We start from the raw sequence: 17,775 nt of genomic DNA, 5'->3' as shown, positions 1-17,775 counted from the left end.
GATCGATAAATTATATTTTTTCAAATGAGATATAGCAGTACTTTCAGTCTCTCGTGTACAAATTATGAAATGTGCAAAATTCCGAAAATAGCCACAGGAAAAGGAGAAGTCTATCCTTTTAAATATGGCATTTAAACGCGGGGATTTGCCAGGTGTTTCCGAAAGATACAACGAAAACAAAAAACTAATGCCGACATTCAGTACATGGCGAAGAAAAATGTACACCCCGGCAATAGAATGACATTCGGATGACTTCACTCTCATTCGACAAAAAAAGAGAGAGAGAAAAAAGATTGCATTAGCGAAGGTGACCTTGGGCTATGTTATTCCCGAGTACATTGCATGGAATGTCTCCTACGGTGTTTGGTTAAGCTTTACCAGTCACTCTACTCAGAGGCGTCACCAAGGGCGAAAGTCGTATTCAATAACAGCTGGGGTGTATGCTTCCACTCTAACCTGCCCCCTCCCAAATATCATCCTCACGCCCCCTCCCCACCCCTCCCTAACTCCCCCCATGTTCCTTCCCTCTCCCTTTCCACTTTTCCATCCCTTCTGCCCTCACCCACTGCGCAAGGGTAATCACCGGGTAATTATGAGGTATTGGTAAAATTGTACTTTATTACCTCTTCTTGGGATCTTTTTCAAAATGGTGAATATTTCCTCTCCGTTTGCTGTTGCTGTTCCCATGCGAGCTTTTATGCCTTGTTTTTCTATATTGAGTTTTTAATATGATATCAACTGTACAGCCAGTTAGCGATGGTTGAGCATAGTTTTCAAGTAAGTAGAGTTTCCATTATTTCACGTTTTTCGTAAGTTCCGTTTATTTATTTATTTATTTATTTATTTATTTATTTATTTTCTCCAACATTTTATTATGTTGAGTACCTATTTCTTGAGTTTTGTGGAGGTCTATCGCTATAGGTACCACGTCGTCAGTTTGCTGTTAGGTCTACCAGTATACGTCAGGGTGTTTCTTGTCACGCGTACTGACGTTTAAAAAGCTCTCTGTTGGGTAAGTCGGTAGAGCTGCGGACTGTCACTCGATGGGTCGGAGTTCAATTCCCCGGCCGGCTGATGAAGAGTTAGAGGAATTTATTACTGGTGATAGAAATTCATTTTCGCTATAATTTCCACAATAAGCTGTAGGTCCCGTTGCTATAACCAATTGGTTGTAGCCACGTAAAATAAGTTCTAGGAGAGCTGTTAATCAGCTCAGTGGTCTGGTAAAACTAAGGTATACTTAACTGGCGTTTAAAACACTTGTTACGGAAAGGCTAATATAAGCTGTTAGACAACTTATTTCTCCGTACGCATCCCAGAAGATAAGTTATGTTTATTCCATTACTGAATTGGTGTTATGGAGTGGACTGTATTTATTCGAAGGTACGAAACGGAATAGTGTAGAATTACCTGACTAAAACAAACCTCGCATGTAACATCAGTAAACTGAACGAACATTACTGGATCAAGATATGGATACCTGGTTACAACATCTCTTGCGTGTGTCATTAATAACCTGAATGCTCACATGCATGCTGCAAGATTAAAAAAATATATTTCCGCGTAGGTGGGAATTTATTATCTACTGTTCACGTCTGAGGGGAAAGCTTGAAGTTTGTGTAATTCATCGAGAATCGCAATGAGTAGTCATTCCTTCCCACAGTGCAGCGTTTCACATGACGAAAGCATGAAAAGATATATTTTTCTTTGATAATTAGATGTGTTATGTTTGATGTACACTGTCAGAATTTAATATGCACTCCCTGCAAATAATCGTGCACGCTGCTTGGGAACTCGATACGTGAAATTAATTACAGTTTTCCACAGAATTATATGTGTTTTATTAAAACATTCGTGTATTTGGTCAGGAACCCAGAGAAACTTTGCCCTAAAATAAAAAAAATCTTTTGAATGAATTCAGTTTGATTTTGTCTGAAAATGAAATGAAATCAGCAGGAAAAGTGGTTCTAATTGAGAAGGAAATAAGGCATATGTTTTTGAAATTTGTTCTACTTTTCCTGAAAATTAAATGTAACTTGCCAGAACAGCAGATTGACTTTGTCAGAAAACTAGGTTCACTTTGCCTAAAAATGTGATATATTTTGGGCAAAAATTAAAGAACAGTCTGTACGAAAGTTAGATAATGTTACCAGAAAATTGGATCTCACTTATCCAAAACAATTTACAATAACTGAAGGTTCGAGAATCTTTTCCGAAGATGAGATATGATTTACCCTGTGTTTTAAAAACTTCACTCAGGTTTTGACAAATCGTAATCATGTAGAATAAGGTATTATTTGTCATTGGATCTTCGCTCCACGAGTGTTGGTTCAGACCCACCAGTAGAATAAAAGATAAAGAAACAGGAAACTTTTTAAATATGGAAACTGTAGGGATCTTCAGGGAACTGTTTTCAGCTCTTGGTCCTTGTACTTGGATTTCTTTTGTTGGAGTTTTCAAGTTCTTGAATTATCGAAAACACTCAGAAATCGTCTGTCATTGTGGTCAAAAAGAGTACTTCTGGTGCTGCTGCTACCAATGGTGATGAGGCCACTTCGATTACTAAAAGAAATAACGAAATGTTTTCAGCTGCGATTAAAATATGATTGGGCAGATTTTATTGTTGTATTGGATTTATCCATCATGAATTATTATCTCTGTTTTAGGGCTCTTTGATATGAATTAATATCAACTGTACAGCGATCTCATTTTACCTTGTGGACCAATGACGCGACCTTATATAAGGTGCAATAAAGTTTCATATTTCCTTCGTACGTAAAGTACAGAGAAAAAAAAATATTGCCGGATTTTAAGGTGACACTTTACCCATTGAGATCTCTCATGCGAAGTAATGTCATGTAACAAGTTCCCTCAAGGGTAAAACAATATTGTGCGGCCATGTACGTCTCTCGTGGCTCAGGGGAAGTCAGTCTCTCTCTCTCTCTCTCTCTCTCTCTCTCTCTCTCTCTCTCTCTCTCTCTCTCTCTCTCTCTCTCTCTCGTATACGCACTCTCACATCTACAAGCACCTAAATTTTCATCGACTATTTTCCTAGAGAGAAGTGACGAGTCATGAAATTGAGTGTAATGTCATGTTACCTGTGTGGAAATGCTTGGTGAGAAATATCGCAGCTTTCATACGTAAATCGAAGGACAGCGTTCTGTGTTGGTTTTGTTTCTCAACACTTTTATTTTTTTTCCTTTTTTGTATCAGAGTCCATTGCTCTTATTTGTTGGCTGTGGTTTCAAATGACTAAACTGAATTTAAATTACCACTTCGTTTTCGTAACTTTCTAAGACCTTTTGTCATATTTTTTTTCTTTTTTAGGGGTTTGAAATAATGATTGTATTCTCTCGTGATAACAGTGGATTTTTCTTTACATTTTTATTCTTGAAGAAGTTTAAGTCTAATTTTTTAATGCGAGGACAAAAGGAGTGGCATCAGTTTTAATATATGTGGTACTTCTGAAGATAAGATAAAAAAAAAAAAAGTTTCGTTTTACGTGACTTTTATGTCGTGCAGGAAGAATGTGACTATAATTTAACTATTTAGTGTAATATATGGTACAATCGTACATGCAAGGAAGGTCATTATCGTCACTTGAATCCGAGTCGTTCTGAGAGTAGAATACAGAAAATGGGATTTAGTAAGCAGAACAATAAAAATTATATATATATATATATATATATATATATATATATATTATATATACTAGTGGTATATCCAGAGAAAATAAATCACAGCAATGGTTGCTATTACTTTCTTTATACCGTGGATGAACCCAGTGTGTAGTAAACTTGCCAACCTTGGCCACTTCCTACGTCTATACAGAAGGCTTATCAGCAGCAAATTGAACCCCCCTTACACACGCACAGACACACACTGCGCCCCTCAACTGCAGCTTGCATACATTCTTTTACTTCGTAGATAGAAGTGCCTGTCCGTTCCAGTGCGTTTTCCGTTTCACCTGTACATCATGTCCATGTTGTCACCTGTTCTGAGATTTTTACTATTTCATTTATTTTCAGTATCCCCCCTCCCCCAAACCCTTAGTCCTTCTTACCACAGTACACAAACAAATTTATCTAACGGGCTTTACCTCACTTGCATGCAGGAATCACACTTTACTTCCACGAAAGAATGTTTGCTCAACAAGCCCTTCCTACGTTTCAGCATTGGCTTCCATTTCTATTCCAGGTCTTCCGCACTCACCCGGCTACTAGTCTTCCTTCACCTATTCTGTGACGCATCTGTTCTCTCGTCTTAACGCCACTTGCTACATTTGCTACTAAATATCTGAACGAATCAACTGCTATCATTTTTCTGTCATCCCTATTACCAGTCATTGCTCCATTTTCCGAGTTTCCATTTAGCCTCATAATCTTACAACTGTTCATATTCACTTGCAGCTTTCTTGTGTGGCAACACTTTGAAACTCTTCCGCTTGGTGTTGCAGTTTTGCTTTTGTATCCCCCGTCAGTACTGTCGTATGCAAGCACCAGCCACCCCACATCCCATTCACAACGCCTTTTCTTATCCTGCATTCTTTCATCTATATCAACCTTTTTTTTTTAATAACTTACGGCATCATTCCATTCATTAAGATATTAACTAACCAAGACGACATAATGCAACCTTGTCTCAGGCCCTCTTGTAAACTACAACAGTAACTCATCTGCCCATATATTCTAAGAAACGCTTTACCATTGGCACTGCATCTCTATCAACACTGTCGTAAGCTTTTCTATAGGCTTATATATGTTACACATAACAATATTTCTTTGCCCTTAAACTTCCTGCAAAGCTGTTTCGTAAGAAACCCTTGTTGCAGGAATCGTCTTCTCTGTCTGAACTTACTCTATCAGGCCTTCAGTCATTAGCCTCACTTTCTGAATCAGAATTATACTATACAGCCTCCATTCCTCTGGAAGGAGTCCATTATCCAGAGATACCTCAGACACCTTGGTCAGCCATAGAACGACACACCACCTAAGGCCAACGCAGCCATATATGTCAGGTCAGACACTTAATTTAGGACCGCTCTAGGAAGTGCCATAGGCTAGGGATACAAATATACTGGGTCATGATATAGAGAAGCACTTAATGGAAGTCTGTGAGGCTCATGCTTGAAAGAAATGCCCATAAACTTCTTATGCCACACCATTTCATTTCTGAAGGATACACGGGAAATAGAATGAATAGTATTCTTGGTGCTCTGTGGTGCTTGAAAGTCATTAAATGGATGGGGAAATGGACTTTGTAGCCCCATACCGTGTAAACATTTGGAAAATCTCTCTCTCTCTCTCTCTCTCTCTCTCTCTCTCTCTCTCTCTCTCTCTCTCTCTCTCTCTCTATATCTATATATATATATATATATATATATATATATATATATATATATATATATATATATATATATATATATATATATATATATATATATATATATATATATATATATATATATATGAACATGTAACATAAAGAATGTGAAACTCTGAGTAAAAATCCTTCCCAGATTCTGCTATATATCTAGATATCTTTAATGCGAAACTGGTCAGGATTTATACTCCGTGTTTCACTTTCATTGTGGTACATATGTATTATGCATATCACGTGCTATCGTAATTTTAAGCATATTTATATATATGTGTGTAAATTTCATATATTTATATATATACATATACACATATGCATGCGTACATAGACATACACACATACATAATGTATGTGAGTGTATATAATCATTCATAAAGATTAGATGTGTCTTAGATATCTTTAATGTTCCCCAGAAGGTAATAGCATAAGTTCTGATGTCATTTGTACAATTTTGCGTCGTAGCATTTTTGAAAACTCGTGCTGCACATCCCCTTCTAAAATGGGAGAGTAGCTTTGTAGTGGTGGGTGTAAACCTGCGCCGGGAGATCTATCTCCCATGACACCACGCATGATCATCATCATTCTTGATTCGGCACTGCACGAAACACCAAATTGCACAACGTTCTTTTGTGGAGATTTTTTTTTTTCTTTTTTGCAACGTGCCACTTTGGGAGGAGTAAAAACTCTTTGACGCCCTGAGGAAAATTTTGTGACTTCCTCACAAAAGATTACGAAAATGATTTCGCTGATGAAGTCTACGATGCATTCTCTGCTGAGGAGAATACTGAAAATCACTATAAAGTCTTCTGGGAAAACTATAAACTTTCCAGGGCTGAGGACTGAAAACCACTATAAACTCTTCTGGGAAAACTAAAAACTTTCCAGGGCTGAGGACTGAAAACCACTGTAAACTCTTCTGGGAAAACTAAAAACTTTCCAGGGCTGAGGACTGAAAACCACTGTAAACTCTTCTGGGAAAACTAAAAACTTTCCAGGACTGAGGAAAACAAAAATTTTCCTCACCAGGGAAAGTCAAAATAACTATCTATTCTTAAACCCTTATTCAATGGTGATATTTAAAAACCTTGGCAGAAACGTACGGAAGTTTCTGATGCTGCTAAATATTGTTTTGTTTGAGGAAATATTAGAGTAATTTCCTTTTCGGGAATTAACTTTTTTCACTGAAGTGAGCTGAAACCTCTTCACTCGCTGAATTGGTAAACAGAATGACTTGACCAGTGAAGACTATATAATCCATTTTCTCTACTGGAAAGCTACACGCCATGCTCTATAAAGAATATTACAAAAAAAAAAATTTACTCATGGAGGAAATTTAAAAATCGTTCTTTCCTCCCATAAGAAGATGGAGCAGCAGTGCATTCTCCTTGCTGAGGAGAAGTAAAAGCATTATTTTGACTCTGGAGAAAATGAAAACGCTGTTAAAAGGAAAGCAAAGTGTTCGCTGAAGAAATGTCAGCGTCGTAGGCAGAAAGCGTAACGTGTGAATTTTACGTCCGTTGTAAAATCGGACTCTGAGAATGTACAGTGATGGAAGATGTTTTCACCTTTTTATTTCTTTCGGTAGATTTTTTTTCCTTTTGGCTTTGTAAACAGGATAAACAAAGCCTGCCACACATAGTACCAGATGCATCTTGCGGTTTTCTCACCTACACTGCAGATTTTTCCTTAGCAAACTGTCTAAAATTCTGGTCCATACTGTGAAGTTGTTTATCATTTAGCCTTGACAACCTTCCACTTTGTCCTCTTGTGACCTATAGTTTCATTCTGGTCGTGAATTCGCCCCCTTTTTTTTTATTGATCGTTGTCAATTGGCTGTAGAAATTTTTTTTAGATTCCTGTCGTGAAACCTGATCATTGTTACGTCATGCTGTGTATTGCAAATGGGCTGCAGATGAGAATGGTTTCTTCTCTAATTGTTACTGTTTTTGAGCCTTTTTCGGCCTTTATATAATATATATATGTATATATATACGTATAAATTATATAATATATATATATATATATATATATATATATATATATATATATATATATATATATATATATGTATATGTATGTATATAAAGATTTCTCTAGAGGTGCATTTTTTTTTTTTTTTTTGTCATGACGTGTAATGGTGAAAGAATGTTAGCTATAACCCGGAAAAGAATATTTGGGTCAGTGTATATAAAATTAAATCTAATTACATATGACTATATTCGTTGTTTCCCCGTCTTCCTAATGAAATATAATTCTTTATTAATTCACACGATATTGACAAAATCAAGAATGTTTTTCCCGAGTTATAGTTCCGAACTGTGCGGTGTTTTGAACAAACACAAAGTCTTCTTAATTCTAGACAGTATGGAAGCACCAAGTTTGTAATAGTAAAAATTAAAATTTGTTGGGGGGTTGTGGTCGAATGCAGTGGTCACACTTTTCAGTTTACTAAATCTGCAGAAACGCAGGTGTAATGTTTTATCTATACCGTTTCATGGGTATTCTGAACACACGATTTTTAAATTGAAAGCTGTCCAAGAAACATATCTCACCTTTCTTTCGAGACTTTTAGATTATTTAGATTATTGAGGATGCTCAGTGGAAGAAAGTTATGGTCATAATGAAACGAAAATCGTAAGAAAAAATGTTGACGACCGGAAATGAAAACAACAGAGAAATAACCGACCACGGAAGGGAACGTGCCAGCACTTTGAGATGGGGGAACAAGGGAGAGGGATAAAAAAAAAAAAAGGTAAAAGAAGTAACGTCGGATTGCTGTTATCATGGACGGAAAGAATTACTTCCAGGTACAGATTCACATATGATGGAGGACGGAGTTTTTTTTTTTTTTTTTTTACATTTTTTTTCTATAAGGTCCAAAATTGTCATTTTACATTGTTAGCTTTTTGTGGATATATATATATATATATATATATATATATATATATATATATATATATATATATATATATATATATATATATATATGTGTGTGTGTGTGTGTGTGTGTGTGTGTGTGTGTGTGTGTTTGTGTGTAGTCGGAAAAGCTAGGTGGATCCGTTAAGTCTAGCTTCACTTTTTAATTGTATTGGGACTAATACTATGGAATGTGGGCTTTCGTCCCTTGATTAAGGATGGGCAGATTGCGTCCAAACATCAGTAGGATGAAAAATGCAAATGTTCATGCACGAAACAATCCAGCACGCGGGACAGTGATTCAATTTCTTGCACCATGCAGACTCTATCGCCCTTCAACACATCGTTTACGTCTTGAGAGTCACATGGCTCCTATAATGAGAAATAGTAGCGCGCGCGTGTTTATGCAAATGCGTGGGAAAATTCGTACGTCGCACCCGGAAGGAGAAAATGGTCCTCATTTAAATCTCTCCGAGAAGAGCATCTTGCTCGCCTGTTCAGCTGACCGTTCGATTTTGCTCCGTTAATGCATGCTTTCTTGTAATCCCAACACGACGATACACCAGTACTGCCCTCTGACCAAATAAGAACTCTCCCACGAATTTGCCTAATTTGGCGAGATGCTAGGGGCCGGAATGGGCAGTTTCTTCTCGATGAGCAATATCTGGCCATTTTCTGCTGCAGTCGCGGAGCGGCGTTTGCCCGTAAAGGCGGGAGTAGCAGTTCTGAATCGCCATCTGTCGTTATTTTATATTTTTATTATTCATCTTCCTTCTTCTTTTCAATGTTGCTTTTGGTTACTGCTTTAGATTTATCCCGTTGTTGGTTTACTTCTTGTCAAGCGCCTGAATTGGAAGACGTCTTTGTATATTGAAATTTCTCTCTCTCTCTCTCTCTCTCTCTCTCTCTCTCTCTCTCTCTCTCTCTCTCTCTCTCTCTCTCTGCCTTTTTTTATTATATGGGAAAGCATTGCATGCCACACAGTTAAGGGAGGGTGGTTGCGGACAATTAGATATACTTCGAAGACATAATCCAGAGAGACAAAGATTGGCTCATTTCGTAGAATGCAATTCGACTCTAAGTTATTAAGTCCTGAGAGTTCTTGGTTCGCGTCTTCCACTTGTTATAGGAAGGAGAGCTGCCCTTCAGTAGAGTAAAATTGCTCTGTAATGAAGAAAAGTTTCATGTATATATGTATATATATATATATATATATATATATATATATATATATATGAGCTTAGCTTTTCAGTCGAGAAACATGCCAAGTGCCATTTTTAAAATATAATAAATTAAATTTAAAATACTTTGGCCCAGGATGGCGCTTGGCATGTTTCTGACTGAAAGCATCTGAAAGGCTCAATATATATATATATATATATATATATATATATATATATATATATATATACTCGTATATATATTCGCTGATTTCTAGTAGAGCGATAAAAGATAGAATCATGTGTTGACGAGACAGCACCCTGCCTCCCATTTGGCTTTTTCTGAAAGCATATAGCATTTTTATACTTGAAAATTGTCAAACAGATGCGGGTGGGTGAATTTCAGAATTATTGCCCAGAAAACCATTGGAAAACCGACTGTTGGCATGAACTGGGCAAGTACGTTTATACACTGCTGGGGAATTTCCCTCTGAGCTGAAGGGAAAATGGAAAACACAATGGACGCCTAATTTTCCATGACTGTGTAACCTCTTCTCTTTCAACTGTCTCATCCTTTCTTGTTCCCGGCTTCATCTAAATCAAGGTACTGAGTTGCCCTTCCCTTCGGCCTGCGCGTTCAGCAGACTCACTTGCGCACTCCTCAGGCACGGGGACACTTTCTTGAATAAACACGCGGAACGAAGACACACTCACACAAACACACATACCATCGTAAACAAACCTCGCACGCGTGCTCGCTTTCTAAACGCAGATGAGATGATGATGATGATGATGGTGACAGGTCTTGTAAACAAAAATATAAACGCTTGCGTGCATACTTCCTTGCGACCAGAGGATTCCTCACACGCACATCCGCATAGAGATACACTCCCACTCGCACGTAGAGAGAGCCCTGTGCACAAAGGCATTCACAGAAAAGATCACAGAACGCATCAAGGCTCTTTCTCTGTCTCTCTGTCTCTCAGACAGAGTGCAGTGAAAGAAAAGCACGGTTCAGCTGTTACTTTATGGATAAGTGGATGATGCTGTTATTATGATTATTCGCTGCAAAAAAGGGAAAAGGTTATGATAACAACAGTGGTGACGAATAAATGCCCTAAATAGCAGAAACCCCAAAAAAGCAGAAAGTGATTGTGCCTAAATAGGCATAATCAGTTTCTGCTTTTTTTCTCTCTCTCTCTGAACCCACCGTGTATTTTCCCAGGTCAGATCGGCCACGCCTACCAGAAATAACTCATGTCGGTATAATGCAAAAATTAACCATCTACACTTGTTTAATAAAAAAATATATAATTTTTAGGTTCTCGACCTACAATCGGGTCACTTTCTGTAATTCCCACCTCCGGACTAGAAAAGGACGAGAGATTGCCAGATTCGTTGGCCTGCGGCTAGAAAATCGCGTCGTCCCCCAAAGAGATGAATGAATAATGACATGAAAATGAGGTAGCCCCTTCTGGTCACGACTGCGTGTGACGACAGTCGTTCAGATGGTTTGAAAATAGAAGCCAAGGAAAACGTTCCTTGTTGCATCCTTAATACCTTGGAAATATCCTAACCACAACCACCTGAGGAACCTGGCCTTAAAGTGAGCCTCTCCTCATTCGACATATGAATTTCCTTTCAGCTTTGCATGGCCACAATTCCTGACCAGAGTCCGTTTTAATGGTTCTTTGTTCTAAGGCTCATCTCGTCCCTCCTTTTGTCTGGATCCTTTCTTTGTTAGGCCTCTCCTACCCATATGATAAAGGGAATTTTACCTATATGATAAAGGGAATTTTACCTATATGATAAAGGGAATTTTACCTATATGATAAAGGGAATTTTACCTATATGATAAAGGGAATTTTACCTATATGATAAAGGGAATTCTACCTATATGATAAAGGGAATTCTACCTATATGATAAAGGGAATTCTACATATATGATAAAGGAAATTCTACCTATATGATAAAGGGAATTTTACCTATCTGATAAAGGGAATTCTACCTATATGATAAAGAGAATTCTACCTATATGATAAAGGGAATTCTACCTATATGATGAAGGAAATTTTACCTATATGATAAAGGGAATTTTACCTATATGATAAAGGGAATTTTACCTATATGATAAAGGGAATTCTACCTATATGATAAAGGGAATTCTACCTATATGATAAAGGGAATTCAGAATCAAAACGCAGCTATCATAACTTTTCCCTTCGGGGATGTCTCATACTATTTTTATGTATGCATCCATTTAATATATTTTAAGCGTTAAAATCATTTCACCGTTTGAATTTTACAGCATTACGTCATGGACGCTTACAAAGACATTATGATAGATACTTAAAATGAAAATTCTAACCGGAAGATTATGACTAACTTAAAAATATAAGGTAGAATTGTTGAAGTTTTAAAAAGCAACAAAATCTCGCTCTTTCTTTGTCTCACTCTCTATATACAGAGGAAGATGTGTGTGTAAAAACTTGGCAAAGGTCAGGTGTCAAACAACGTTTAAATACATTTGATAAGTACCAGTTCTGGAACTGCAGATGCAAAACAATTTTTGATTAATTTAAAATGTAATTTGACTGGAACTAGTAATTGTAAAAGTAAGTTCAACTAACACTGATTCTCGAGAATATTTTGAGTTCTCAGGACACTGTCCCCCAGATAAAGAACTAAGGCATGTTATGAACAATATCTCCAACCGTTCTTAGGCTCAGTTTGGTTTTGCCTTACAAAATCGTGTGCCTTTTTAAGAAAGAACTTTAGTAGGCGTAGTAACTGTTTTTTGCTGTAGTTAAAAGTCCACCAGAATCGCTATTCTAGGTAACTTTAGCGTTTATTTGCCCCTGGTCCTGTAACGATAGGTCTTATCACCAGCAGTGACTTCATCATCATCGCCATCGTGTCTCGAAACGATAAGGCCCCGGTTCGGAGGTCTGAGGACCTGTAAGATGAGGCGATAGTCAAAACCGAGTTTTTACAGCAGGCAAAACCAGTTTTTTTATCCCCTTATCGCGCAATTAGTTTTGTAAACCTTTAATTGGCTTCCTGTAGCCAAATTTAGAGGCGCTTTTATTAGGAGAACGATGTGATACTTGATGGCAGAGCGAAGGTTTTAGATTTCACCCACGGGAAATAAATTGGTCATCGTGACGTCATTTCCTGCATTTGGGCGCTGGTTTTCATTCCGTCCGTCTAATGAATATAATTATGAATTATTTTGCGTCGCTATAAATTTTTCATTATTTGAAGAAGACCCGTACTGGGAAAAGAATTCCACTTGATCAGAGATCTGTCGCAGGAGTCTGCGACGTGTATACATGTTCGGTTTTGATCTTCAAACATATTTCATTTGCTTTACTCCCTCATTTTTGCTATGTGGTTGTTATTGGTATTATTTTGCCTTCATTGATATTGTAAATATTATTTTATATAATCATTATAAATGCTGATGAATTCCGTCCTCGAATTTTTTATTTATCAAGGGCTCATTTTATGTCAAGCACCCAAGTATTTTCATATACAGTCGAGGGTAATTAATGGTTCCTCGCAAAGTTTAATGTAATATTATATGTAATTATAATATGTTTTGTGACATTCCTTCTTATTGCGTAAGATCTGCTCCTGTACGTATGGTTAGATGATTTTCAAATTTTATATTTTTTCATTTTTAGTTGTGGTGTTGTCCGTATTAGTTTTTAATTAATCAGCAAAATGCATTAATTTCTTCCCATCGCCCCCGCTTCTGTGATAAAGTAAAGCTTCCTCCTCCTATTGTAAGGCAGTCTGTTTGTATATTAATGAAGTACTTGTACTCGACTTGACTGATGATTCTTTTTCCTCTTTTTCAGGTAAATGTTCGCTGAGTTGCAGCATCCGTACGTACTTGGTGTAATTTTAATGTGTAATAATAAACAACGTATTCAAGGCGGATTATCTTTGAGGTTAACATTACACGTAAGTCCTTGTATTCTGTTTCTGGAGATGATGTAAGGAAACGTAGCTTGCTCTTTCTCCGAGAAAAAGTGTCATTGTCCTTCTGAATCATTGTTCCTCATTGTACGGATGGGTATCGTTCTCAGCGAGCACTCTGCTGGTCCCGCGTTCGATTCTCCTCCCGGCCAGTGAAGAATTAGAGGAATTTATTTCTCGTTATAATGTGGTTCGGCTTCCACAGTAAGCTGTAGGTCCCGTTGCTAGGTAACCAATTGATTCTTAGCCACGTAAAATAAGTCTAATCCTTCGGGCCAGCCCTCTCTAGGAGAGCTGTTAATCAGCTCAGTGGTCTGGTTAAACTAAGGTGTACTTAATGTGCGGGAATGTGATGTTCCTGTATATAATTACTATATCCGTGGTTTTGCATTAATCTACATTTTTAATGACCAAGGAAGGTCGACAGAGAAATGGGGCTATTGTGTGTGGGAGCTGTTGTCTTTGCCTGCTGTAACTAAACAATTTAAATAAACAGTTCAGTTAAAAATGACAGGGAAGGTCATTGAAATGTCATTAAGATTATTTATTTCAAACACAAACTAATGACGCGAGAGGGTCGTTTGGACGTGATAGAGTGACATGAACTTGATTAAGAATCTTACAAAGAAATGAATTACTTTAGACTGATGGTTGTTATTCCTAATACGTCATCATCATCATCATCGGTACAGTCAGTAATTTTAGGTTTCTGTAAAATAAAACTGTTGAGATGACTTTGTCTGTCCGTCCGCAATTTTTCTGTCCCGCCCTCAGATCTTAAAAAACTATTGAGGCTAGAGGGCTGTTAATTGCTATGTTGATCATCCACCCTCCAATCATCAAACATACCAAATTGCAACCCTATAGCCTCAGTAGTTTTTATTTTATTTAATTTAAAGTTAGCCATGATCGTGCTTCTGGCAAATCTATAGGACAGGCCACCACCGGGTCGTGACTGAAAGTTTCATGGGCCGGCCGCGGTTCCATACAGCATTATACCGAGACTACCGAAAGACAGATCTATTTTCGGTCTCCTTGATTATACGCTGTACAGAAAACTCGATTGCGCCGAAGAAACTTCGGCGCATTTTTTACTTGTTTTTTATTATTACTGCCATTAGTAATGTTGGTTTCCTTGATTGTTTTCTGACTTATTCTTTTCAACTGAGCCTTTGGATGTGTGAAACTCCCCACCCGTGAAAACATTTCACATTATTTTTGCAAATTTCAATGACATGCGTATTTTGACACATTTTGGCTCACGATGTGAAATGATGTTTTTCATCATATGGATTTTCCTTCTCAGTCACTGACAGTATTACCCAATATTACCTGGAGTGCTACAGATTCCCACAGTATAATATGAAGCTTCATATTGTGAAATGTGGTAGATTTTCCGTAATCCCTCCCAATGGAGAAACATATTTCTCAAAAGAAATGGGTGATTATGATTGTACTGTAGTGATCACGAGTTTCCAATGACTTCTCTCTCTCTCTCTCTCTCTCTCTCTCTCTCTCTCTCTCTCTCTCTCTCTCTCTCTCTCTCTCTCTCTCTCTCTCGTTTCAAAACTAAGGCGATATTTCAACAACAGCATGTAGCTCTCTGTAATGCCTAAAGTACTTTATCGCATATGATCATATTTCACATCATTTCAAATTGTTCCTCAGCTTTGCAATTTATGTCATAAATATATCGAATTTCATTGAGGTTTTCCAAAGCCACTTACTGCTTGTCTCTCTCTTGTGATATGTGCTGTAAATACTCACGTTTTTATGTGCGGATGTAAGAATTATACCCACTAGTATTTCTTGTTATCCCTTGATTTATAGCGTTGAATGCCAAGCCATTTTGGAGAGATTTCAAGTTGATGTCAATCTGAAGAGTTTTTAAAGAAACTCAGTTTAATCAAAATTTTCGTTAACAGAGAGATGAAATACATTGAAGCTAACGTGATAAAGTAGGATTAGCCTAAAGACTGCGGATCTGAATCAGGTATTGACTAGGTTTTATATCGAAATGTCAAAGGTTTCGATGCATTTCCATTTTACAATTGAGCATTAACCGATCAAGTTTATACTCTTTTTATTTGATATACTGGTTTAGTGACATGTTACGTTAGGACTGTGACAGAGAAAAGAGAGAGAGCGTGGGGTGTGAAAAAAAAAAAAAAATTTATTGGTTTTTGCATGGTCTTTCTTGAGCAGTACATCACGAGAGAGAAAACAGTGGACTTTGTAAAGTAATTTAAACAAGGCCGCTGGAATACTTTACTCATGCTTGGAAGAAGTACTGTGCCGGTGATAATTTTCTGCATATTTAAATGTCTCTGGGCTTCAGCCACGCTAAATGCAGGCTCCCTGCCAAGAGGGTGTACACCACATCAACTCGGGAGAGACCCCGTGAGTCATATACTCAAGCATGCATTGATTTGCAAGTGAAGCTTTATCTCCTGTTTTTGTTTCATTTGGGTGTTTTCAGTATTTTTTTTTTTTTTTGTACATATGTCGGTATGTTACCTGTCAAATGAACGTCAAGACATTCAGGGGAAGAGCTTTTTCTCATCTCGATGCGAGAGAGTAACACCTGATGTAAACAAACAGCGCCTCGTCCTCCCTTTACATAAGATGAGAGATCAGGAGTTATATCTGAGAAATCATTATTCATATTCTTGCGCTGGAGAGTAATTATTAGCGCTATCAATATACAAACTGTAGATCTTATCGCAGCCCTTACAAAAATATCTTTGAAAGCACACGGGCGAGAGACGGGGGTTTTATGGTAAAAACAGTGTGGCAATATATTTGATGGTGTAACGTATAATATCTAACGACATACTTTCGTGCGAGGCGAGTTGTTCCGATGCTCTCAATAACTTTACATTTGAACATCTATCACGAGAAGACCTCCGAACTATTTGTCGAAACGGGAAAGCATAATACGATTAATACGATTAACGATACGTCAGATTTACGAGCAAACTAACTAAAACGGAAGGAGATTATTTGGAAACTGGCAACTCTGGAACGTTGGGGGTGTCGTCTGCAGACCAGCTCGGTCTGAGAGGCAAGGCAGTAGTGTGTTTGTGTCCGGGAGCCTGATCGGACCCCTTGTGTGCGACGTCGCGAGGGATTTTCCGTCTATTTAATTCACGTGACGGCTGAACCTTTTTGACAGGTGGTGACAGTGAGCGGGATTCCTTTACAGAGCAGACTTAAATTGTTCCTTCGCGGAATCAAACTGTAAATGATGTGATTCGTCGTCAAAGACTCGTCCAAAGCATCCGTCGTCATTAAGTGGAATTCGTTCAGACCGATTTGTATTTTTTTATATATATATATAAAAGAGTGACAGTATTTTGGTGACGTTGTTGGGACTCTCTGGGATCTTGCTGACCTGAAGTTGTTTCATCTCTTCAAAATGGGTGAGTTATATGGTGGAGGAGGCTTCGTGATTTACGTATTGACACGCTTATTGAGATGTTCCGGATTTAAGGGAGGCTTTTCCCCCAGTGTAAGACACTTAAGACACTTGTTGATGGGGGCGAAAAATGCTTTTTTGTTTGTCGTTGCCGAATTTTCAAGAGAACAGGCATTCGGTTGCTTCTAAATACTGCGTTGCAGAAGTAGTTACAGCAGTATTGTAGGCTGGTTGCGTCTCCTTTCCATAACTTCCCTACTCACTGCGCCATGTAATATATTATCCCAGGTCCAAATAAACGTTGGGGTCTATTTTAAGCGTAGTTTATTCCCAGACAAGGATCCATGGTGATCCTAACGATTCAGTTCCAGAAACTAGACTCGCTGTTATACAGAAAGCATCAGAAAACGTTAACAGTACAAACCATAAATGTATATATAATAAAACCTTAACAGCAGTTCTCCGTGATAACAACAAACAACCATCACCATTGAACGGACATACATACTTATACAACAAACGACTCAAGTATACATTATTATTTTTATTAAAATAGTTTAACCAGACCACTGAGCTGGCCATCAGCTCTCATAGGGCTGGCCATTAACATTCCCAGGAAGGGCATAGGCTAAATGTAGTTAATTGGTGTTGAAAAACACAGATATTTAAGTTTTGTGTTGTAATAACGTCACCATGAAAGGCCAGTTTCCAGCGAGTAGGCCCACCCCCCAAAACTGATACCTTTGATGTTATCTCACCTTCGTGTAGGCCTACGGTTGTGCGCTGTTAACCTTTGGTTCTTTGTATCGCTGCCCCCCTACTCTTCATGGTTTCAAACCCCCACCTTGGAATTGTAATGGAATTTTAATTCTGAATTATCACCGATGCTGTGGAGCCTAATTCGGATTTTTTATGAAC

The 17,775-nt window shown here is 37.8% G+C and overlaps 1 protein-coding gene across 5 annotated transcripts in view; it reads left to right on the top strand.

Moving 5' to 3' along the window:
- LOC136852003 (cytospin-A-like) overlaps positions 1–17,775 on the top strand; it is a 639,159-nt gene that overhangs the window by 311,067 nt on the left and 310,317 nt on the right. Inside the window, exon 1 of one of the 5 annotated variants that reach the window (XM_067126443.1) lies at positions 16,482–16,861. The exons of the other annotated variants lie outside the window; for them this stretch is intronic. The gene's annotated coding sequence lies outside the window, so the exon portion shown is untranslated. Of the gene's footprint in view, positions 1–16,481; positions 16,862–17,775 lie in introns of those variants that run through there. 5 annotated transcript variants of the gene reach the window in all.

This window comes from Macrobrachium rosenbergii, chromosome 24 (assembly GCF_040412425.1).
Source record: "Macrobrachium rosenbergii isolate ZJJX-2024 chromosome 24, ASM4041242v1, whole genome shotgun sequence".
In the NCBI taxonomy this organism is placed as follows: domain Eukaryota; kingdom Metazoa; phylum Arthropoda; class Malacostraca; order Decapoda; family Palaemonidae; genus Macrobrachium; species Macrobrachium rosenbergii.
Note: the sequence above shows the minus strand (reverse complement) of the source record. Positions and strands in the feature narration are given on the sequence as shown.